Consider the following 24,463-nt stretch of genomic DNA (forward strand, 5'->3'; position numbering starts at 1 on the left):
TTAACATAGTGGTACATTTTCAATGTTACTTGTATCCTTTCTTGGTGAAAAATCCCCAAATTTCATGAAAATTTTGAACATTTTGCATTTTTCTAAATTTGAAGCTCTCTGCTAGTAGTGAAAAAGGAAATTCCAAATAAATTATATATTGATTCACATATACAATATGTGTACTTTTTGTTGGCATCATAAAGTTGCCAGGTTTTTACTTTTGGAAGACATCAGAGGGCTTCAAAGTTCAGCAGCAAATTTTTCATGAAAATTTCAAAATCTGAATTTTTCAGGGACCATTTCAGTTTTGAAGTGAATTTGAGGGGCTTTCATGTTATAAATACCCCATAAATTACCCCATTATAGAAACTGCACCCCTGAAAGTATTCAAAATGACATTCAGAAAGTTTGTTAACCTTTTAGTTGTTTCGCAGGAATAGCAGCAAAGTGAAGGAGAAAATTCAAAATCTGAATTTTTTTACACTTGCATGATCTTGCAGAGCCATTTTTTTTATTTTCACAAGGGGTAAAAGGAGAGAAATTCCCCCAAAATTTGTAACCCCATTTCTCTCGAGTAAAGAAATACCTCATATGTGTATGTCAAGTGCTCTCTGGGTGCACTAGAGGGCTCAGAAGGGAAGGAGCAACAATGGGATTTTGGAGAGTGAATTTTGCTGAAATGGTTTTTGGGGGGCATGTCACATTTAGGAAGCCCCTATGGTGCCAATACAGCAAAAAAAAAATAAAATCACATGGCATACTATTTTGGAAACTACACCCCTCAAGGAACATAAAAAGGGGTACAGTGAGCCTTAAAGGACAACTGCAGCACAATATACACTTATCCCCTATCTACAAGATAGGGGATAAGTGTTTGAGCGCGGGGGGTCCGACCGCTGGGACCCCCCTCGATCTCCCTAACGGGGCACCGCCATTAGCGCTCATAGTGAGTGCACCTAGAGGTCGACGGTGATGCCCCGTCTCCTCCCCGTCCCAATACAGTTCTATGGGGGAGACGGGGAACACTGCCTCCCCGCCTCTCCCATAGAGATGTATGGAAGAGGCGTGCCGGCTGCAACGTCATGCTGCGGCTGGCACACCCCCTGCACGGGAGAGCCACGGCATAGCCGCGGCCCCGTACAGGAGATCACATGGGGTCCCAGCGGTCGGACCCCCCCGCGATCAAACACTTATCCCCTATCCTGTGGATAGGGGATAAGTGTTAATTATGCTGCAGATGTCCTTTAACACCCCACAGGTGTTTGATAACTTTTCGTTAAAATCGGATGTGTAAATGAAAAAAAAAAATTTGTTACTAAAATGCTGTTCTTCCCCCTTAAATTTCTAACTTTTACAAAGGGTAATAGGAGAAAATGCCCCTCAAAATTTGTAACCCAATTTCTTCTGAGTATGGAAATACCCCATGTGTGGACATCAAGTGGACTGCGGGCACACTACAATGCTCAGAAGAGAAGGAGTCACATTTTGGGGGGCATGTCGCATTTAGGAAGCCCTTATATTGCCAGAACAGAAAAAAAACACATGGCACACTATTTTAGAAACTAAACCCTTTGAGGAACGTAACAAGGGGTACAGTGAGCCTTACCCCACAGGTGTTTGACCCCTTTTCATTAAAGTCAGATGTGTAATAGGAGAAAATGCCCACCAAACTTTGTAACCCTATCTCTTCTGAGTATGGAAATACCCCATGTGTGGACGTCAAGTGCTCTGCTGGCGCACTACAATGCTCAGAAGAGAAGGAGTCCCATTAGGCTTTTGGAGAGAGAATTTGTTTGAAATGGAAGTCGGGGGCCATGAGCATTTACAAAGCCCCCACGTGGTGCCAGAACAGTTGATCCCCCCCCCATATGTAACCCCATTTTGGAAACAACATCCTTCACAGAATTTAATAAGGGGTGCAGTGAACATTTACACCCCACTGACGTTTGACCGATCTTTGGAACAGTGGGCTGTGCAAAAGAAAAATTACATTTTATATTTTCAGGGACCACTGTTCCAAAAATCTGTCAGACACCTGTGGGATGTAAATGTTCACTGTACCCCTTATCACATTCCGTGGGGTTGTAGTTTCCAAAATGGGGTCACATGTGGGGGGGGGTCCATTGTTCTGGCACTATGGGGGCTTTGTAAACCCTTTTCTTAGCATTGTAGTGTTCCTGCAGAGCACTTTAAATCCACATATGGGGTATGTTCTTACTCAGAAGAAATGGGGTTACATATTTTTTTTCCCTATTTCACCTTGTGAAAATAAAAAATTTAGGGTAACACCAGCATTTTAGTTAAAAAAAATCTTTTTTTTTCATTTTCCCATCCAACTTTAATGAAAATTTGTCAATCACCTGTGGGGTGTTAAGGCTCACTATACCCCTTGTTACGTTCCGTGAGGGGTGTAGTTTCCAATGGGGTCACACGTGGGTATTTATTTTTTGCGTTTATGTCAAAACCACTGTAAAATCAGCCACCCCTGTGCAATTTAGGCCTCAAATATACAAAGTGCGCTCTCACTCCTGAGCCTTGTTGTTCCTTTTTACGCCCACATATGGGGTATTTCCGTACTCAGGAGAAATTGCATTACATATTTTGGGGGTCATTTTTTCCTTTTACCTCTTGTGAAAATAAAAAGTATGGGGCAACACCAGCATGTCAGTGTAAATTTTTTTTAAATTTTTTTACACTCACAGGCTGGTGTAGACCCCAACTTTTCCTTTTCATAAGAGGTAAAAGGAGAAAAAGCCCCCCAAAATTTGTAGTGCAATTGCTCCCAAGTACGGAAATATCCCATATGTGGCCGTAAACTGATTCCTTGAAATACGACAGGGCTCCGAAATGAGAGAGCGCCATGCGTATTTGAGGACTAAATTAGGATTACATAGGGGTGGACATAGGGGTATTCTATGCCAGTGATTCCCAAACAGGGTGCCTCAAACTGTTGCAAAACTCCCAGCATGCCTAGACTGTCAGTGGCTGTCAGGAAATGCTGGGAGTTGTTGTTTTGCAACAGCTGGAGGGTCCATTTTCGAAACACTGCGGTACAATACATTTTTAATTTTATATTTGGGGGGGACCGTGTAAGGGAGTGTATACATTTTACCCCTTATTATGTGTTAGTGTAGTGTAGTGTAGTGTTTTTAGGGTGCATTCACACAGGTAGGGGTTTACCATAAGTTTCCCGCTAGGAGTTTGAGCTGCGGTGGAAAATTTGCCGCAGCTCAAACTTGAAGTAGGAAACTCACTGTAAACCCGCCTGTGTGAATGTACCCTGTTCATTCACATATGGGGGGGCAAACCTCCAACTGTTGCAAAACTACAACTCCCAGCATGCACTGACAGACTGTGCATACTGGGAGTTGTACTTTTGCAACAGCTGGAGGCACACAGGTTGGAAAACCTTCAGTAAGATTCTGTTACCTAACTCAGTATTTTCCAACCAGTGTGCCTCAAGCTGTTGCAAAACTACAACTCTCAGCATGTACTGATCGCTGAAGGGCATGCTGGGAGATGTAGTTATACAACAGCTGGAGGTACGCACCTACAACTCCTAGCATGGCGAGACAGCCGTATGCTGTTCGTGCATGTTTGGAGTTGTAGTTTTGCAAGATTTAGGGGGCCACGGTTTAGAAACCACCGCACAGTGATCTCCAAACTGTGGCCCTCCAGATGTTGCAAAACTACAAATCCCAGCATGTCCAGACAGCAAACAGCTGTATGGGCATACTGGGAGTTGTAGTTTTGCAACATCTCGAAGGCTGCAGTTTAGAGACCACTGTATAGTGGTCTCAAACTGTAGCTCTCCATATGTTGCTAGGCAACTCACCACTTCAGTAGTCTGCAGCAGGGAGCCAGCTGCACGTCATCACCGCCCACCGATCGTCGCCCGCTGCTGCCGCCGATGGTGAGCGCCGGTCACTGTCGGTTCCCCCGTTCTGCCAGGACTACTGTGGGTGGGCAGAACGAGGGAACCAAACTTTAACCCCCCCCTTTCTGACCGACCAATAGCAGGGATAGGAGGGGCGGCACCCCTGCCACCTTACTCCTATCCCTTCAGGGGGATCGGGGGTGTTTTGGACAGTCCCGATCCCCCTTATTTTCTGGGTCACTTGAGACCCATTTGACCCAGAATCGCCTCAGATCGCTGGTCTGAATTGACCGGCGATTTGCGTCGATCGCCGACATGGGGGGGGGTCACAGGACCCCCCTCAGCGATGTGCCTAGATGCCTGCTGAATGATTTCAGCAGGCATCCCGGTCTGGTCCCCGACCAGCTGCCTGAGCATGCTGGGAGTTGTAATTTATCAACAGCTGGAGTCTTACTGTCTGGAAGGACACTGCTAGAAGGGTCTTTTCACATCATACAAAACGGACAATGTGAACAGAGCCTCAGACTTACCAGCCTGGATCTCGTGTGTAGCTCTGCCTCCTAATTACATCATCACTAGGGGCAGAGCTACACTGAACCAGCCAGGACTAGAGGGAGGTAAGGGGACGTCTTCATCTTCTGTATACACCATATACAGCTATCTATTGTGACAAACCGTCTCAGGGATTAGCTCTCGGATTGTCCTGGTCACTTGCCACGGGACACGCTCCTCACAATAACACAGCAGACCACAGTTCCTCATATTGCAGGTAAAAACAAAACATAAACAGGAACAAAATAAAGTCTTAGACCGTCTGGTCGCTGACTATAACTCTCAGCATGCCCTGTCTATCAACTGGTGAGCTACCCTCATCCAATTAAAACCCATGCCACCTGCAACCTGTTTTACTACCAGTTCACGCCCGAACTTGGACCACTCGCAGCGCCTGCTGCGTGTTACCTAAACAGGGCCCGTGTGTCTCCCACTCTAACAGCCAGCATACTGTTTCCAAGGGAGAGCACAGATTAGGCTGAATCTCCATCTTATATACACCTCCCTTCCCTGCTTCCTCATTAATTAAGAAGCAGGTGAGAGATTCTCCAGGGTGAGCCAAGGAAATACACCCTTTCCTTGCCACCTCATCACACTATAGATAGCTGTATATATTGTATACTGCCCAAAGGGTTAACCTATACTGTCCAGCAGTGTAAGTTAAATCTTTCCTTGCCGGGCTGGCATAGTGCACAGATCAGGAAGGGGTTAAGTGAGCCAGCAATGTGTGTACTGTCTACATATTGCAGGCTCACTGTAAGTTCTTGCTGGGCAGTAGGTATACCATGTATAGCTACTGCTCAGCATCAGCTGTTCTCCGGCTCTGTAGCCGTGGGCACAGCTGAGTCCCGACATTCACTTCAGGACGATTGCATCGGGTGTCAGGAGTGACACTCGCTGTGATCTGTCCCTTACTGCAGGTATTACTGCTTTCAACATGGAGCACGACAGATCGTAGCGAGTGTCACTCCTGACACCCGATGCGATTGTCCTGTATTATGTATAGATGCGGCCGCTCTTCTATGGTCCCCTTCACTGCCGTATTTATATACACCTATTCATATTTCCCACAGAGAGTTATGATTGGCTGGAACCATCTGGCCAATCACAGTTCTCTGCGGGAAATATGAATAGGTGTATATATACGTCAGTGCAGGGGACCATAGAAGAGCGGCCGGCCGCATCTATACATTATACAGGAGGATCGCAATGGACCTGGGGCAATCTGTCAATTAGTACAGGTACTACTAATCCCATCATGGAACAGTGTGTTCCATGCTGGGAGTAGTAGTACTACTTAAAAAATGTCAAAAACATTTTTTTATTATTGTCGGCTACATTTTTCGTGCTCTGCCCGCCCACATAAATTGATCCCTGTTTAAAAATTAATGAATATTTTGTTATAAAAAAGATACATTTTGTTAAATACAATTTTTACCATCACTACTGTATCTTTTTTATAATTTTTCTTTAATGGTACCCTACTAAATTAAAAAAACAAACAAAAGGTATCTCCATAACTTTTTTGGATCGCTAAAGTCCAAAAAAGAATAAAAATCACCTGCAAAAAACACCAAAGTGAAAACCCACATGGCGTTTTTCTTGGTGTTTTCCCCCAAAAATGCCAAAGTCTCAACAAGAGGTCGTTTTTTTTTTAAAACTGCCAAGGAGCCCAAAAACGCGAAAAGGATTAAAAAAAAACGCCAAACTGAAAAACGCCAAGTGGATATGGCATTTTGCAGTTAACTATTGACTTGTAGCTAACAGCTGTCAGCAGCGTTTTTTCACATGTAGCAGAATGGGCGTTTTTATTGGCGTTTTTGCCCCCCCCCCCCCAAAAAAAAAATCAATAAATAAAACAAGTGGAAACCTGGCCTTATTGTGTGAAAGCCTGTGACTATATTATCTCTGTATATGCTGTGTGTCTGGTCAGGTGTACCGCTGTGAGAGTCCTTGTGAATCACCAATCACACACCATATTAGATATGTACTGTATAGGTGCAGTCCAGCTAGTGACTGTATGCTGCATTCTGGAGCATCTGTTCATAGAACTCTGCACTGTATTGTTCCTCTGTTGCTCCTTCTTGCAATATATGTTTTTGTGTCAAGCAGCCGTGTCCGTAAACAAGTGTTTCCCCACCCATGTTGAATGCTGGGAGTTAGAGTTTTGCAACAGCTCCCCTTGGGGAAAAAAACCCTATACTAAGGACTCCCCCCCTAAAAAATGTTTTATTTCATTCAATTATATTTCCACTTTTTGCCACAAGATGTCAGTATTTGTACTAAAAGTACAGCAGCCAGTTAGAAGCTCAATATAGTGTATATAGTGTATTCATTATGGTACACACCATCCTAGGCCAGCATCAGGACTCCCCCATTATCCACACTGATGCTCACTAAATGACAGTTTCCTGGCAAGCAGTGACACTGTTTTCTGGAATCACATGGACCCAGTAGGGGGGAACCCAGTTGGGAAAGACCTCCGGCACTCCAGATTTCTTTCCCAGGATTTACCCTTACTGGGTCCATGTGATTCCAGTTAATTTCACACAACGACTGTACGTTTCTCCTCCGTGCACCTGGAGGTTGAAGTCCCTGGAGTCATAAGAAAATTGGTGAGCTGTATTGTTTGTCTTTTGCTTCTATTATACTGTTTTCTGGCACTACTGCTACCCTGTTTCCCCGAAAATAAACCCTACCCCGAAAGTAAGCCCTAGCAGGATTATAAGGGTGGGCTGCAATATAAGCCCTACCCAGAAAATTAGACCTAGGCCAGGGGTAATCAACTGGCAGACCGTGGTCCAGATCTGGACCTTATCCGCCAGTAATGCCCACTGACTTCCCAAGACCCCCCTTGGCTGGTCCCCCGGCAAGCTACCGTGACTGAGCCGGGGCAGGGACGCTGTCGCTTTAAAATGTCAGCGCCCCCGGCTGCTAAGCAACAGAAGGAGATCCCGCCGCCGCCGAGAGCTGCAGCTTCCGTACAGTACAAGTTGCGGACGCTACCGTATGAAGGTAGGGAAGTGCTGGTCTCAGCTGGGGATGAAATGTGTACCATAGTTTATTATGGCAGAGGGGTGGGGGGCACTGTAGGAGTGTGGAGGATGATGGGTGAAGGGGAGGATGGGGGGCTGTAGCAGTGTAGAGGATGGGGGGCTGTTTGTGTGGAGGATGGGGGGCTGTAGGAGTGTGGAATATGGGGGGGTGCGGCATCCTCCACACTGCTACAGACCCCCCATCCTCCACACTGCTACAGCCCCCCATCCTCCACACTGCTACAGCCCCCCATCCTCCACACTGCTACAGCCCCCCCATGTTGTTCAAGGTGCCCTACCCTGAAAATAAGCCCTAGTGTGTTTTTTGTGACTAAAATGAATATAAGACCCGGTCTTATTTTTGGAGAAACACGGGTATGGCCTTAGGAACTGGCTATATATTACTGGTATAGATCAGTGACCTGTCAAGGAATGCTGACCTACACTGCCATGTATTACTGGTAGCCCATTATGTCTAATGAAGAAAACATAGTTAAAGGGGTACTCCAGTGTAAAACTAATTATTTTTTTAAATCAACGGGTTACCTCTATAAAAAAAATCTTAATCCTTCCAGTACATACCACCTGCTGTATACTACAGAGGAAGTTCTTTTCTTTTTTTAATTTCTTTTCTGTCTGACCACAGTGCTCTCTACTGACACCTCTGTCTGTGTCAGGAACTGTCCAGAGCAGGAGAGGTATGCTATGGGGATTTGCTCCTACTCTGGACAGTTCCTGATACAGACACAGGTGTCAGCAGAGAGCACTGTGGTCAGGCAGAAAGGAAATTCAAAAATCCAGGAACTTCCTGTGGAGGATAAAGCAGCTGATAAGTACTGGAAGGATTAAGATTTTTTAATAGAAGTAATTTACAAATCTGTTTAATATTCTGGCACCAGCAGATTTAATAATAAAAAATTTCCACCTGAATACCCCTTTAAGGGTGCATTCACACCATGTTTTGCAGTTATGGTCACAGCTTGGAAATGTGAAAACCGGGGAAATGTGAAAACCGGGCGCTCCCGTATCCCAGCTGGACCTGGTTTTCTGACTGGACTGAAAACCATGGTATGCTACAGCTTTCAGTCCGGCCAACAAACTGTATACAGGGCAAAAATTAGCCGACCGGAGTCACTATCTGACTCCAGTTGGCTCATTCAAATGAATGAGATACGGGCCGGGTTCGGCTGGGATACGGAAGCGCCGGTTTTCACATTTCCCAGCTGCTCCAGTGACCATAACTGCAAAACGTGGTGTGAATGCCCCCTTACTAATGACTACATTCAGTTCATTTCCTGAACATATAGGGGGAAATATATCAAAACCTGTGCAGAGGAAATGTTGCTCATAGCAACCAATCAGATTCCTTCTTTCATTTGCAGAGGCCTTTTTAAAAATGAAAGAAGCAATCTGATTGGTTGCTATAGGCAACTGGGCAACTTTTCCTCTGCACAGGTTTTGATAACTCTCCTCCCATACTGTTTCTATATGGGACTTAAAGGGGTATTCCAGGATTTTTTTCTCTGCTTATTTCATGCAGCCAGCAACAATATGTCATAAGTCACATGATCTCCAGGGGGCGTGGCTATGGCTCCCAAGCTCTGTGCTAATGGTGGCAGCAAAGGAACGAGGAAGGTAAAAATGTGTTTGTTTTTTAGTTAAAGGGGTACTCCGGTGGAAAACTTTTTTTTTTATCAACTGGTGCCAGAAAGTTAAACAGATTTGTAAATTACTTCTATTAAGAAAATCTTAATCCTTCCTGTACTTATTAGTTGCTGAATACTACAGAGGAAATTGTTTTCTTTTTAGAACACAGTGCTCTCTGCTGACATCACGAGCACAGTGCTCTCTGCTGACATATTTGTCCATTTTAAGAACTGTCCAGAGTAGGAGAAAATCCCCATAGCAAACATATGCTGCTCTGGTCAGTTCCTAAAATGGACAGAGATGTCAGCATAGAGCACTGTGCTCATGATGTCAGCAGAGAGCACTGTGTTCTAAAAAGAAAACAATTTCCTCTGTAGTATTCAGCAACTAATAAGTACTGGAAGGATTAAGATTTTTTTAATAGAAGTAATTTACAAATCTGTTTAACTTTTTGGCACCAGTTGATAAAAAAAAAAAAAGTTTTCCACCGGAGTACCAATTTAACTCCTTCCCGAGCAGATAGGTAAAAAAAACTTTTCCAATGCAACCCCTTTAAATGTGCAGCAGACAAGACTTTTGGGCCTCACACAGACAGTTTCCAGCTGAAATACAAAAGATTAACAAATAGCACTCCCTTGTGTAGATTCAAAAACTGTGTTCATCCCAGGAAAGGGTTAAGTCCTACTCACCAAACAGACTTTTGCAGTGTGAGGCACAACACTCGAAAGGCATATAAGTGAAGAAAAGCAGACTGCTGCGATCCCCACACATGCCAGAGCTGGTGTAAACAATGGAGAAAAGCTGCAGAAAAGGTTTGAGGAGAATAAGACAGGCTGTGGTATGTGACTCAGGGTGGTTAGTTGTATCACTTTGTAATGCCAGGGCGCCATTAACCTACACAGTCCAAGGATATGAAAGTTCCTCCTGGGCCAGGCGCAGAATAATAAATACACCAATGCCAGGTTACGGATAACTGTTTCTTTACTGATGATCGAGGTAGCAGGTCTTTTACAACACAGAAGTTTGTGCAGTGAGATGGGCAAAGTGGAGCCTAGGGAGCCTAACGCCTTGCTGGGAGTTGTAGTTGCTTTTGAATGCAGCTTGAAGATTAGTGGCAGCACATGCTGACTGGAAGCTTTAACTTGACTGACTGAAGTATATATTTTGGCTGTAGGATTTAGTAGACTTCTTCACCATTGGTCTTCTCGTCAGCTTGATAGTTGGAAGACACTCTCCTCTCACTCTGAACACACTGCACTTCACTCTCCAACTGAACTCTCTTCCCCCCCTAGACTACATTAAGGGCAAGGTTTGGGAGTCTCCCATTGGGCAATCAGGGTCCCCTGGTCAGTGCTCAAGAAAATACATAACATAATATAGCAATATCACACAATATAATAAAGTGAGGCAACACAGCAGTGGGCCCAGTAAGCAGTCAGACAGGGTGTCCAAGGCAATCTCTAGCCCACAGGACAGCCTTTGATGCTGGAACACCACATATATATTTAAAAATGTGTTCTCTCAATGGTTTCATTTAAACCTTTGGCCATAATGTATTTTATAAAAAAAAATCATCAAACTCTGCCAAGGATTACTACAGTACTCTGGTATAGTCTCAATGACATAAAGGGACAGACAATCAGTGTCACCACCACGTGTCCATGAGATGTACAGGAAATACTGTGCTCTATAAACCAGCTTAAAGGGGTACTCCGCCCCTAGACATCTTATCCCCTATCCAAAGGATAGGGGATAAGATGTCAGATCACAGCTGTCACGCCCCCTCCTACAGACTTGCATTGAGGGGCGGGGTGTGACGTCACACAGGGGCGGAGTCGTGACGTCACGATCTTCCGTCCCGGTGGTCGAGATGGACTCAGCCTGAGGACCTCCAGTGGTTCCGGAAGCCGCTACAGGTGGGTGCTGCATGGTAGATCCAGGGGGTCCCCAGCAGCGGGACCCCGGTGATCTGACATCTTATCCCCTATCCTTTGGAGAGGGGATAAGATGTCTAGGGGTGGAGTACCCCTTTAAGTCCTTAAGGGGTTAATATTGAGTTCTGCTGAAGTGAGCAGTAAGCAAACATTTTTTATACTTAGGATATGTTCACACTATTCTTAGTGCCTTTTTTTAGTGGTTATAATAAAAGAAAATTGTCTGTCTTTTTTTTAAAGCTAATTTATACAAATTGGGGGAGATTCATCAAAACCTGTGCTAAGGAATAGTTAACCAGTTACCCATAGCAACCAATCAAATTACTTCTTTCATTTTTTTCCACAGGCCTTTTAAAAAATGAAAGCAATCTGATTGGTTGCTATGGGCAACTGGCGGACTTTTCCTCTGCACAGGTTTTGATGAATCTCCCCCATTGTTCACAAATTTCTTCACGTACACATGAGAACATAGCCTCAAGACTCCCTGACAGTATACACCAGCGTCTCCCAAACAGGGTGCCTCCAGCTGTTGCAAAACTACAATTCCCAGCATGAGTTGTAGTTTTGCAACAGCTGGAGGCACCCTGGTTGGGAAACACTGGTATACACAGTATAGCAGTACTAACATACGCCGGTGTGAGGTGAGATTTCCGAACCCATGCAGAAACCGAACCGCTCCTCCCCTTCGCTGATTGGAAGTAGACTGTAGAGAATAATACACTCCTCCAACATTAGGTGGCGCTGTAGAAACGCGTAGCCTTGTCGTTCCTCACTGACTCTCTATGATAGATTAAGCTTCCTGTTCAGGCCGCGGTGCTGGTGACCTTCCTGAGTGCGGACTCTGCTGAGATCTGAAGGTGGGTGCTGGGTGCTGCCTCCTCCGGGGTGACAGGTGCCCTCCTGCCGTGTCCTGGGTGTCTCCATGCTGCTTCTTCCTATAGCTGTCCCTTATATGATTCTGTAATACTAGCTCGAGCCCTTGTGTCTTCCCCCTATAGGAGCAGGGTCTTTACTGAGTGGGGCTCATTCCTGACAGTCCTTGGCATTCACCAGGGATCCTCAGTCTGTGACTCTCCAGTTGTTGCAAAACTACAACTCCCATTATGTGATGTCCCCTGTCAGTGCTCAATGGGACTTGTAGTTCTGCAGCTGCTAACATACACAGTTATTAAAGATCTCCCCCATAGAGAGTAAAATTGCAACAATCTGGCCATCTTCTAATGCTTTCCCAAACCCCTGAATGTCAAGTTCTATGGTTTGCCCCTTATCTTGTATAACAGACATGGAGGGGATTCTGTACAGCTCAATAAAGGATGTGTCTGGTAGGCGGCACCTCTGGCGCCATTGTTATATGACATATATATTTGTGTTCAGTGGGGGAGATTTATCAAAACCTGTGCAGAGGAAGAGTGGTGCAGTTGCCCATAGCAACCAATCAGATTGCTTCTTTCATTTTCCACAGGCCTCTAAAGAGGCCTGTGGAAAATGAAAGAAGCAATCTGGTTGCTATGGGCAACTGCACCACTCTTCCTCTGCACAGGTTTTGATAAATCTCCCCCAGTGAGTATCACATCCATGCATGAAATGACTTGTGTAGGTCATGTCCTCTATTTCTTCGCCACACTTGACATTGACAATGTTACATGACAGATGATGTCTTCTGGGGATCCTAGTAGTAAGACCCCCTCCCCCAATCATTAGAACTAGGGATGCTCTGCTTCCTATGGTGTTCCACTGTCTGTGGCTGCACACAGCTCTCCTTGGAAACCCAAGACAGCAGATAGAACAGTGTTTCCCGACCACGGTGCCTCCCAGCATCCTTTGGCTGTCTGGGCATGCTGGGAGTTGTAGTTTTGTAACACCTGGAGGCACCCTGGTGGGGAAACGCTGTGATAGAAGGGGGAATAGCACTCAGCCCATTACTTCTAGGAGAACTTGATGCCCTGATATATTATATGGTGGGTAATGACTTTGCTAATGAAGGGCAGACCTGAGGGACAAATGTTTTTTCAACCAGTGACTTCAGTATCACAAGGGCCTGTTAGTAGTGGAAAGGATTATTTAATCAGCCAAAAATGCGATACAAAGTTTTTTTTGTTCTTGTCAGGATTTATTTATTTAAAGGGGTTATCCAGGAAAAAACTTTTTATTTTTATTTTTTTTTATATATATCAACTGGCTCCAAAAAGTTAAACAGATTTTGTAAATTACTTCTATTAACAAATCTTAATGCTTTCAGTACTTATGAGCTTCTGAAGTTAAGGTTGTTCTTTTCTGTCAAAGTGCTGAAAGGATTAATATTTTTTAATAGAAGTAATTTACAAATCTGTTTAACTTTCTGGAGCCAGTCGAGATGTGTGTGTGTGTGTGTGTGTGTGTGTGTGTGTGTGTGTGTGTGTGTGTATATATATATATATATATATATATATATATATATATATATATATATATATATATATATTCATATTCATATTCATAAAAAAAAATCCTGGATAACCCCTTTTAATGTTCATTTCTCAATTTTTCAGATGGCAGGAAAAGCTTTTGCCGCCTGGTGGTCCGTTGCCAGACCATACTACTCTAAGGCCTACCAAGAGGTGTTCATCGGTATCCCAATTATGGCTTACTTGTATTACAAATTATCATATGGAGGTAAGACAGGCCTTTACATTGTGTATCCAGTATTTTAGATTATGTATGAAAAGTGTGCTGGTTTCTAGGTTAAGCCCCTAAAATGAGAGCCACACAAAGACGTTATAGCTACAGTTCATAAAACAAAAAGTTGGGCAACAAAAGACTTGAAGGTGCTGCAGTGTCGGTGAAGACCCAGCAAACAGCCCCCCAACACAGTCGTTAAGTAATGGCATGCAGTTACTTTAAATAAACACTTAAAGGGGTTAACCAGGATTAAACAAATTCTGCTTTTTTTTTTGTTGCAAAAATAGTACCACTCTTGTCCACAGTATGTGTCTGTTATTGCAGTTTGGCTCCATTGAAGTGAATGGGACTGAGCTGCAATACTATACTCATCCTGTGGACAGGAGTGGTGCTGTTTTTGCAAAAAAAAGCAGCATTTTACTAATTATGGACAACGCCTTTAAGTTGCAACATGTTACAGGTTTTCCTATGGCAAATGTATCATTTGTATTACAAAAGGATTCATGGCAGCAATTTTTGGCATTGGTTTAGAAAATGACCAGGCATATTCCTCCTGCACAGCACTACTGCTCTCCTCAGAAACGTTGTGTGTGTGTGTGTGTGTGTGTGTGTGTGTGTGTGTGTGTGTGTGTGTGTGTATGTGTATGTATGTATGTATGTATATATATATATATATATATATATATATATATATATATATATATATATATATATATATATTAGGGATGTAAGAAAAAATCGATTCTCGCGATAATCGCGATTTTTTCATTTGCCGATACAGAATCGATTCAAAATATTTTTGAATCGATTCTTTTAGGGATGTGGAATTTTTATCTGCGGACGCCCGGAACAGCATGTCATGTCTTGGGCATCAGGAGATAAAAGTTCCACATTTGTGGAGCCGGGCAGGCCGGATCTGACTCGTGCCCACTCCGTACTATGCGACCCCCGGCTGATTTCAGTAGCCAGGGGCCGCCGCTAATAGCCAGCATGCGGCAATCGCCGCGGCTGGCTATTAAAGAAGTATCCGGTGCGCACTTTTCTCATTTTATCCTATCCAGGCTGCAAAATAAAACGCACTTTCTCTTACCTGCCAACGAGCCCCCGGAGCTCCGGTACAGGTGTTCGGTCCCCGGGCTGTATTCTTCTTACTTCCTGTTAGTCCGGCACGTCACATGGAGCTTCAGCCTATCGCCAGCCGCAGCGATGTCCCGCCTCCGCTGGTGATAGGCTGAAGCTCCATGTGACGTGCCGGACTAACAGGAAGTAAGAAGAATACAGCCCGGGGACCGAACACCTGTACCGGAGCTCCGGGGGCTCGTTGGCAAGTAAGATAAAGTGCGTTTTATTTTATTTTGCAGCCCGGACGGGATAACATGAGAAAAGTGTGCACCGGAGTACTAGATCGCTGCTGTCAAAGCTGACAGCGGCGTCTATTGGGATCTATGAATGCTCCCAGGTGGGCGATATATCGGGATATATCGCGATGTATCGTCACCTAGACGGTATCGCGATATATCGGGATATATCGAATCGCCACACTGGTATCGCGAATCGAATCGCCAAATTCTTGGCGATTCACACCCCTAATATATATATATATATATATATATATATATATATATATATATATATATATTCGACCGATATCGTTTTTTTTTTTTAGGGCCAATACGATAATCGGTGGAGGTTAGGGCCGATAAGTTATCGGCTATTTATCCCCCGCGACACTGCTGCAGATCATTGATTTAAAGCGGGCGCTTTAAATCAATGCACTGCAGTGTCTTTTGCGGTGCCATAGGCCGCCGCCGCCACCCGCTTCTCTCCCCCTGCCTGTCTGGGGTTCCTGAGTCCTATCACCGCCACTGCTCCTCCCGCCCCCCCACCGCCGCACCGCTCCGTGCCCCCTACCACCGCACCGCCCTGGCCCCATTACCTCCCCCATCCCCGGTTTTATAATTACCTGTTCCCGGGGTCCACTCTACATCTGGCTCCAGTGGCGTCCTCCTGAGCGGTCACTGTGCGCACTGACGGTGACGTCACGTTGCGCACGTCACGTCATTACGCACAGCGTAACGCAGGACGCAGCAGGAGCCCCGGGAACAGGTAATTATAAAACCGGGGATGGGGGAGGCAATGGGGCGGTGCGGTGGGGGGTGCAACGCAGGTCGGGGGGGGGGGGGGCGATCGCGGTGGGGGCGGTGCGGGGTATTATCGGCTTATCGGCAAGGTAATTGCCGATACCGATAATGCCCAAAATCGTGATTAGTGGCCGATAATATCGGCCAAACCGTTAATCGGTCGATCCCTAATGTAAATATTTTAATGTTAGATCTGACGGGTATGCTTTAAGTTTTGGTTTTTTTTTTTTTTTAAATAAAATTATTTTATTGATGGCCTAACATCCTGATTGGCTGTGAATATCTTATTAGTGAGGGTCTGACACTTGGCACCCTGACCAGTCACTTGTTTGCCAGAGCCTTGAAAGCTAAACTGCAGTACCCAGCACAGCTCAATGTACAGAGTGGTCTGCTTCTGGCTCAATTTTTCTACTTATGCGCAGGTGCCTCGGCTCTGCTGAACAGGTGATGAGCAAGGGGTATCCGGTTTCAGTATCCCACTGATCAGATATTGATGGCCTATCCTGAGGCAGTCAGATTCCAAATTGTTTTTAAAGGAAAATGGTCAGCAAGTTCCCCCACACTAAACCCAATGCACTAGGTTATCGTGTGGGTGAACAGGAGTACATGCAGGGTTCACTTACTTTTTTTTTTTTTTTTTTTTTTTGTCCATCAGCCGCTGCAAAGTTCCTTTTCTTCACTGTATGATTAGCGTTTTCAAGGTGGGACACCTGACGGCCATCTGCTTCGGCCTCCGGCACTGAAGTTTCTAAGTCTGCCCTCGTTGTTTGAATATTCATTATCTTCATTACGTCTTGACGTAAGAGCTCTGCGTACTGCTCTCACTCTATGCAGCGCCACTGTGCATGCGCTGGTCCCTTGCTTCACCCGGTAGTCGGGAGTAGTGAGGCTTCAGTATCGCTGGGTTACAGCTTTAGGTGCATGAAGATAATGAATATTCAAACAACGTGGGCACACTCAGTGCTGCCGGCCAGTGGGGGTCCCGCCTTGAAAGCGCTAATCATACAGTGAAGGAACTTTACAGAGGCATAACGGCAGCTGTTGGACCAAAAAAAGTAAGTGACCCCTGTATGAACTCCTGTTCGCCCACACTAGAGAGAGAGAGAGAGATTTAAAAAAAAAAAAAAAAAAAATACCCCTTCCTGACAAAAAGGTGATGTCTTTTTATTTCCTCTAACAACATAGTTGTATATGATTACATTTGTGGTAGAGAGCAGGCAGCAAAACAAGGCTCCACCTTTTCTATGTCTAGTTGCTTAGATGCCACAGTTGCTATTGGCTGTGGTTATGCGAGGGTTAAAAGGCCGGGATCTGAGTTATCTCTGATCTCGTCTGTTGATGATCGGCCAGCACTAAATCTATTCCATATCACCTGACCTAACTAACATCTTTCTGTAGATGTGTCTGAGGTCTACATATGAGCTTTTTGTATCGGATGGCATATATGTTTGTGTTGATGTTTGTTCCTTAACAAGAAATGTTATTAAAATTCTTAAATAAAGAAACAACCCGAGTGGTTGCTATAGATAATTCCTCCACATTTCCAGAAGTTTTTTTGGTGATTTGCATGTTGCATTATTAGGTTTTCTTTATTGGCTGAGAGAATACACACATACACACACACTACACACACACACACTACACACTACACCACTACACACACACTACACCACTACACACACACACACTACACACACACACTACACACACACACTACACACACACACTACACACACACACACTACACACACACACACTACACACACACACACTACACACACACACTACACACACACTACACACACACACACACACAATACACACACACACACACACTATATAGACACTAGGGGTGTGAATCACCAAGAATTTGGCGATTCGATTCGAATCGCGATACCAGTGTGGCGATTCGATATATCGCGATACCGTCTAGGTGACGATACATCGCGATATATCCCGATACATCGCCCACCTGGGAGCATTCATAGATCCCAATAGACGCCGCTGTCAGCTTTGACAGCGGCGATCTAGTACTCCGGTGCTCACTTTTCTCATGTTATCCCGTCCGGGTGGCAAAATAAAATAAAACGCACTTTATCTTACCTGCCAACGAGCCCCCGGAGCTCCGGTACAGGTGTTCGGTCCCCGGGCTGTATTCTTCTTACTTCCTGTTAGCCCGGCACGTCACATGGAGCTTCAGCCTATCACCAGCGGAGGCGGGACATCGCTGCGGCCAGTGATAGGCTGAAGCTCCGTGTGACGTGCCGGGCTAACAGGAAGTAAGAAGAATACAGCCTGGGGACCGAACACCTGTACCGGAGCTCCGGGGGCTCGTTGGCAGGTAAGATAAAGTGCGTTTTATTTTATTTTGCAGCCTGGATAGGATAAAATGAGAAAAGTGCGCACCGGATACTCCTTTAATAGCCAGCCGCGGCGATTGCCGCATGCTGGCTATTAGCGGCGGCCCCCGGCTACTGAAATCAGCCGGGGGTTGCATAGTACGGAGTGGGCACGAGTCGGAGCCCGCTCCATACACCCAGAGCGACGCCGTGTCAGATCCGGCCTGCCCGGCTCCACAAATGTGGAACTTTTATCTCCTGATGCCCAGGACATGACATGCTGTTCCAGGCGTCCGCAGATAAAAATTCCACATCCCTAAAAGAATCGATTCAAAAATATTTTGAATCGATTCTGTATCGGCAAATGAAAAAATCGCGATTATCGCGAGAATCGATTTTTTTTCTTACATCCATAATACACACACACACACATACATACATACATACACTTCCTACCTTTCAGAAGTATCAGACACAGAGAATGCATAAATAAAAACTCAATTATCTTTTTTCCTTCCTTTGCAGGCAAAAAAGCTGTAAAAGACAGCAGTAAGTATTACATTTAATAAACATCTTGTTAGAGGGAAAACATGAAATCCAACGCTTCTGACTTCTTCACTTCTTTTTTTTCCCCACAGAGTCCTCAGGACATCACTAGACTGTGCTAACCTGATCTGCCAGTTACCCAGCAACCCCATCACCATCTAGATGCAGCGCTGTTGTGTTGCTTAAGATAGTCTTGCATTCTAAGATATTTAATAAAGATGTTTTTCAAATGTCGTCTCTTATTTGTCCTGGTATTATTTCCATCTTCTAAAATAAAAACAAAAATAGGGTGCAGCTCACTTCACCTTCTTATAACTGAGCTAATTCCAAAAAAAGAAATCCAAATTAACTAAAAAGCAGTCCTCTAAGTTATAAGGAACATATTTTTTTTTGTGTGTTTTTAAACAATAGTAATAATGTAAGTATTGTGAAAAATGAATTCTTAGTGAAATAACACGTCCAGAATATTTACCTGAACTTTTAAACATAAAATATTTACCATACGAACAATATACTTTACCTGCATGAAGTGTTCCAGATACACGAGGACGCTGCGGACATCACTAGAGTTTGCTGCCACAAACCTGGTACTCGCACCATCCAACAGAGGCCCGAGCGAAACATTGGGGTGCACCCCAGCCTCACCGCTGCTGGTCTACTCCATCGCAGAACAACTTCAACATATACAGGCACTACTAGACTTGTAGTCCTTTACTGTAATCTCATAGGACCATAGTGGGGAGTGTTGTAATACACCAAACCTTTCTTATTATTGTACTTTGGAACATTACTGGTGAACAAGTAATCTACACCAACATTACTATTTTGCACAGTACAAAAAGATTGATTCAGAGAATAATGTATCTATACTGATTCTCTGGATATAAACATTGCTACTATTTTTGCTGTTCCTTTGATACAGAAACTATACAGACTGACAGCAAAAGCATCCATCTGTTCACATTAAAGGGGTATTTCAGGAAAAAACTTTTTTTTAATATATCAACTGGCTCCAGAAAGTTAAACAGATTTGTAAATTAGCAAAGAGAAGATGTGATATTCGGCACTGCTCCTATTGGCTAGGCTGGATTGTACGGCGGGCGTGTGACTTGGGTAAACCGATAGAGATATGGTGGTGCTCTGACGTTTCAGCAAGGTATAAATCTTCAATGCAGTAAAGAATAGAATAACATCGGCACTCACCGGTCTTCTCTTAAAAAAGGCTTCTTTATTGATACATACTCACAACATGAAATGCAGCAAGGGAGAGGGACCCGTGCAGGGGGGGTACGTAGTAGGCGACAGATTCTGTTTCACTCGTTATACGAGCTTCATCCGGCCATATCTACCTGGATTTCTGTGCTGCTTCTTATACAGGTGGGCGGCCAATCGTGAATGCTCTGGACCGCCCTCCTCTTCTGATGCACCTGGCGAGTTCTCGTTAGAGTCTCACCATTGGCTAACCATCGCCATTTTTGTAAGTGCATCAGTATAAGGAAGCACATACTAAGACATGTGCATGTTAAAAACTGAAAATTTAAAAACATGGTGCATAATCAATTTTATCATTTAATCCGAGAGGACCAGCTGCTGCTGTTTGTATGATCCAATATGTTTCTCTTTGCAAGAGGTATTGATCCAGACTTATCCCCGGTTTGGGTTTAACCTTTTCTATCCCGGAGAATTTTAGATGATCCAACTGTCCCTTGTGGGCTTCCATCATATGGGCGATAAGACGCGGTGCTCCCTTCAAGGTACGGAACGAATAAAGGTGTTCCCTAATACGAGCACATAATTGTCTTATAGTTTTGCCGATATAATAGAACCCACATGGGCAATAGATGGCATATACCACAAATTTAGTTCTACAAGTAATAAGATCAGTTACTGTGTGCGTAATTGCACCTAATCTCATAGTTTTTAATTCAGCGTTATACTTACAAAAACTACATGACTTACATGCAAAATTCCCTTTCGGGGTACATTTCTCCAGCCATGTATTTTCAGTATTTTTCTTAGTTTTTACTTGTTTTTTCAAGATGTCACCTATAGTTTTGTTTTTTCTGTATGAAATCAATGGTTTTTTACTAGCTACTTCTTTCAATTCTGCATCACTCTCTATTATATACCAATTCCGTCTAACTGCCTGTTCTATAGTTCTATTCAAAGGTGTATTCTGAAAGGTGAAAGTGAAACGTTTCTGTTCTAATGTGTGTGTCTTATTCTTATTTTTATTTTTTAATAGATTAACCCGTTGCATTTTTGTAGTTCTTTCTCTACCTTCTTTTATTAACTGTATAGGATACTGTCTTTCTATGAGTCTTTTCTGTAAATCATCGGCTTGCACATTAAATGTTTCATCTTGGGCATTATTCCGCCTTAGACGAATAAATTGTCCGTAAGGAATACCCTTCTTCACTGATGCTGGGTGAGAGCTATGATAGTGAAGAAGGGTATTCCTGGACATATCTTTTCTATGTCCTTCGCTCACAATCTTATTTCCATTAATAATCAATTTAACATCTAAAAATTCGATAGATGATCCCCCAAATTGAGACGTAAAGGCAAGGTTCATTGTATTCACTTCATTTATGTGTCTAACGAAACTGTCAAATTGTGACTCGGTCCCTGCCCAAGCTATTAATATGTCGTCCACATAGCGGGCATAGAATTTCAGATGCCCGATGTATGGATTCAATTTGACAGTTTCGTTAGACACATAAATGAAGTGAATACAATGAACCTTGCCTTTACGTCTCAATTTGGGGGATCATCTATCGAATTTTTAGATGTTAAATTGATTATTAATGGAAATAAGATTGTGAGCGAAGGACATAGAAAAGATATGTCCAGGAATACCCTTCTTCACTATCATAGCTCTCACCCAGCATCAGTGAAGAAGGGTATTCCTTACGGACAATTTATTCGTCTAAGGCGGAATAATGCCCAAGATGAAACATTTAATGTGCAAGCCGATGATTTACAGAAAAGACTCATAGAAAGACAGTATCCTATACAGTTAATAAAAGAAGGTAGAGAAAGAACTACACAAATGCAACGGGTTAATCTATTAAAAAATAAAAATAAGAATAAGACACACACATTAGAACAGAAACGTTTCACTTTCACCTTTCAGAATACACCTTTGAATAGAACTATAGAACAGGCAGTTAGACGGAATTGGTATATAATAGAGAGTGATGCAGAATTGAAAGAAGTAGCTAGTAAAAAACCATTGATTTCATACAGAAAAAACAAAACTATAGGTGACATCTTGAAAAAACAAGTAAAAACTAAGAAAAATACTGAAAATACATGGCTGGAGAAATGTACCCCGAAAGGGAATTTTGCATGTAAGTCATGTAGTTTTTGTAAGTATAACGCTGAATTAAAAACTATGAGATTAGGTGCAATTACGCACACAGTAACTGATCTTATTACTTGTAGAACGAAATTTGTGGTATATGTCATCTATTGCCCATGTGGGTTCTATTATATCGGCAAAACTATAAGACAATTATGTGCTCGTATTAGGGAACACCTTTATTCGTTCCGTACCTTGAAGGGAGCACCGCGTCTTATCGCCCATATGATGGAAGCCCACAAGGGACAGTTGGATCATCTAAAATTCTCCGGGATAGAAAAGGTTAAACCCAAACCGGGGATAAGTCTGGATCAATACCTCTTGCAAAGAGAAACATATTGGATCATACAAACAGCAGCAGCTGGTCCTCTCGGATTAAATGATAAAATTGATTATGCACCATGTTTTTAAATTTTCAGTTTTTAACATGCACATGTCTTAGTATGTGCTTCCTTATACTGATGCACTTACAAAAATGGCGATGGTTAGCCAATGGTGAGACTCTAACGAGAACTCGCCAGGTGCATCAGAAGAGGAGGGCGGTCCAGAGCATTCACGATTGGCCGCCCACCTGTATAAGAAGCAGCACAGAAATCCAGGTAGATATGGCCGGATGAAGCTCGTATAACGAGTGAAACAGAATCTGTCGCCTACTACGTACCCCCCCTGCACGGGTCCCTCTCCCTTGCTGCATTTCATGTTGTGAGTATGTATCAATAAAGAAGCCTTTTTTAAGAGAAGACCGGTGAGTGCCGATGTTATTCTATTCTTTACTGCATTGAAGATTTGTAAATTACTTCTATTAAAAAAATCTTAATCCTTTCAGTACTTATGAGCTTCTGAAGTTAAGGTTGTTCTTTTCTGTCCAAGTGCTCTCTGATGACACGTGTCCAAGTTTAGAAGCAAATTCCCAAAGCAAACTTCTTCTAAACTGGGCGGTTCTCGAGACACGTGTCATTAGAGAGCACTTAGACAGAAAAGAACAACCTTAACTTTAGCAGCTCATAAGTACTGAAAGGATTAAGATTTTTTAATAGAAGTAATTTACAAATCTGTTTAACTTTCTGGAGCCAGTTGATGTATAAAAAAAAAAAATAAGTTTTTCCCTGGATAACCCCTTTAATGTCAGTGAACATATTGGGGGGAGATTTATCAAAACCTGTCCAGAGGAAAAGTTGCTGAGTTGCCCATAGGAACCAATCAGATCGCTTCTTTCATTTTTGAAAAGGCCTCTGCAAAATGAAAGAAGCAATCTGGTTGCTATGGGCATCTTAGCAATTATTTCTTTGGACAGGTTTTAATCTCCCCCATTGGGTTTTACATATCTATATTTTGTGTACTGTTAGGTGACTTTACTTTTACCTATACCAATGAGTGAGTAGATCGTAAGGGCCCTGTGGTCTCACGTTCACTAAGACAATACATCTTTTTCTATTATTTTTACATTATCTACTATTGTTTAAAATATATTAAAAAAAAAAAAATTTGTTCCTTTATAACTTAGAGGACTGCTTTTTATTTCCATCTTAGTTTCAATGCACAACCACTCAGTACCTGGGGTTGTACTTACATTTTACTTGTGTGTTCCAGCCGCTAACTGCCCCATGTGATAGAGCTTAAGGCATATAAGAGGCTGCTACAGCTTCCATGTCAGCGCAATGTGCAACTATAGACCTACGACAGCAGACTAAATAGGCTATGAAGATTTCTGGTTCTTACCTGGTCCATGTTCAAATTGCACCATCCTAGACATGTAAGATTTAAAAGGGGTTCTCCAGGACCAGTATATTGATAGCCTTACAATAGGCCTTCAATAGCCTATCTGTGCGGGGTCCAACTCCCAGCACACTTGATAAGCTGATCAAAGTGGCACTTGTACAAACACGGCATCTTCACTTCCTACCAGGTACATTGGGTGGCAGCTGCATTTGGTATTGCAGTTTGCTTTAATGTGGCAATCTGCAATACCAGCTATAGCCATCATCCAGCGTACAGAGATGTGCATGATGGGAAATGATGGGGCGGAAGTCGGATTCCTACCTGTTGGATAGGCCATCGATATTAGAATCCTGGGAAACCCTTTTAGTATTCACACCCTTACAGGTAGCAGCAGACATCTTTTATTACAGATTCACGTGTGCAATCCTTAAAATTTCAAAACAGCTTTATAGAGTATCTTCAGAAAAAGCTTGATGGCTGCAGATTATGTATTTAGAAAAAATAGAAACGAAAACACCAGAGCTTCCACAGGAGTCCGTGGGTTATACATGATACCCTGCAGGGCTGCTATTAGAATATGTATATGGTTCCCTGGTAACCATATAAAAATAAAAGACAAATGTTATGTGAAAAATATCTAGTGCTCCCTGGGACTTCGAA

The sequence above is a fragment of the Hyla sarda genome, chromosome 11, assembly GCF_029499605.1.
Source record: "Hyla sarda isolate aHylSar1 chromosome 11, aHylSar1.hap1, whole genome shotgun sequence".
Lineage (NCBI taxonomy): Eukaryota > Metazoa > Chordata > Amphibia > Anura > Hylidae > Hyla > Hyla sarda.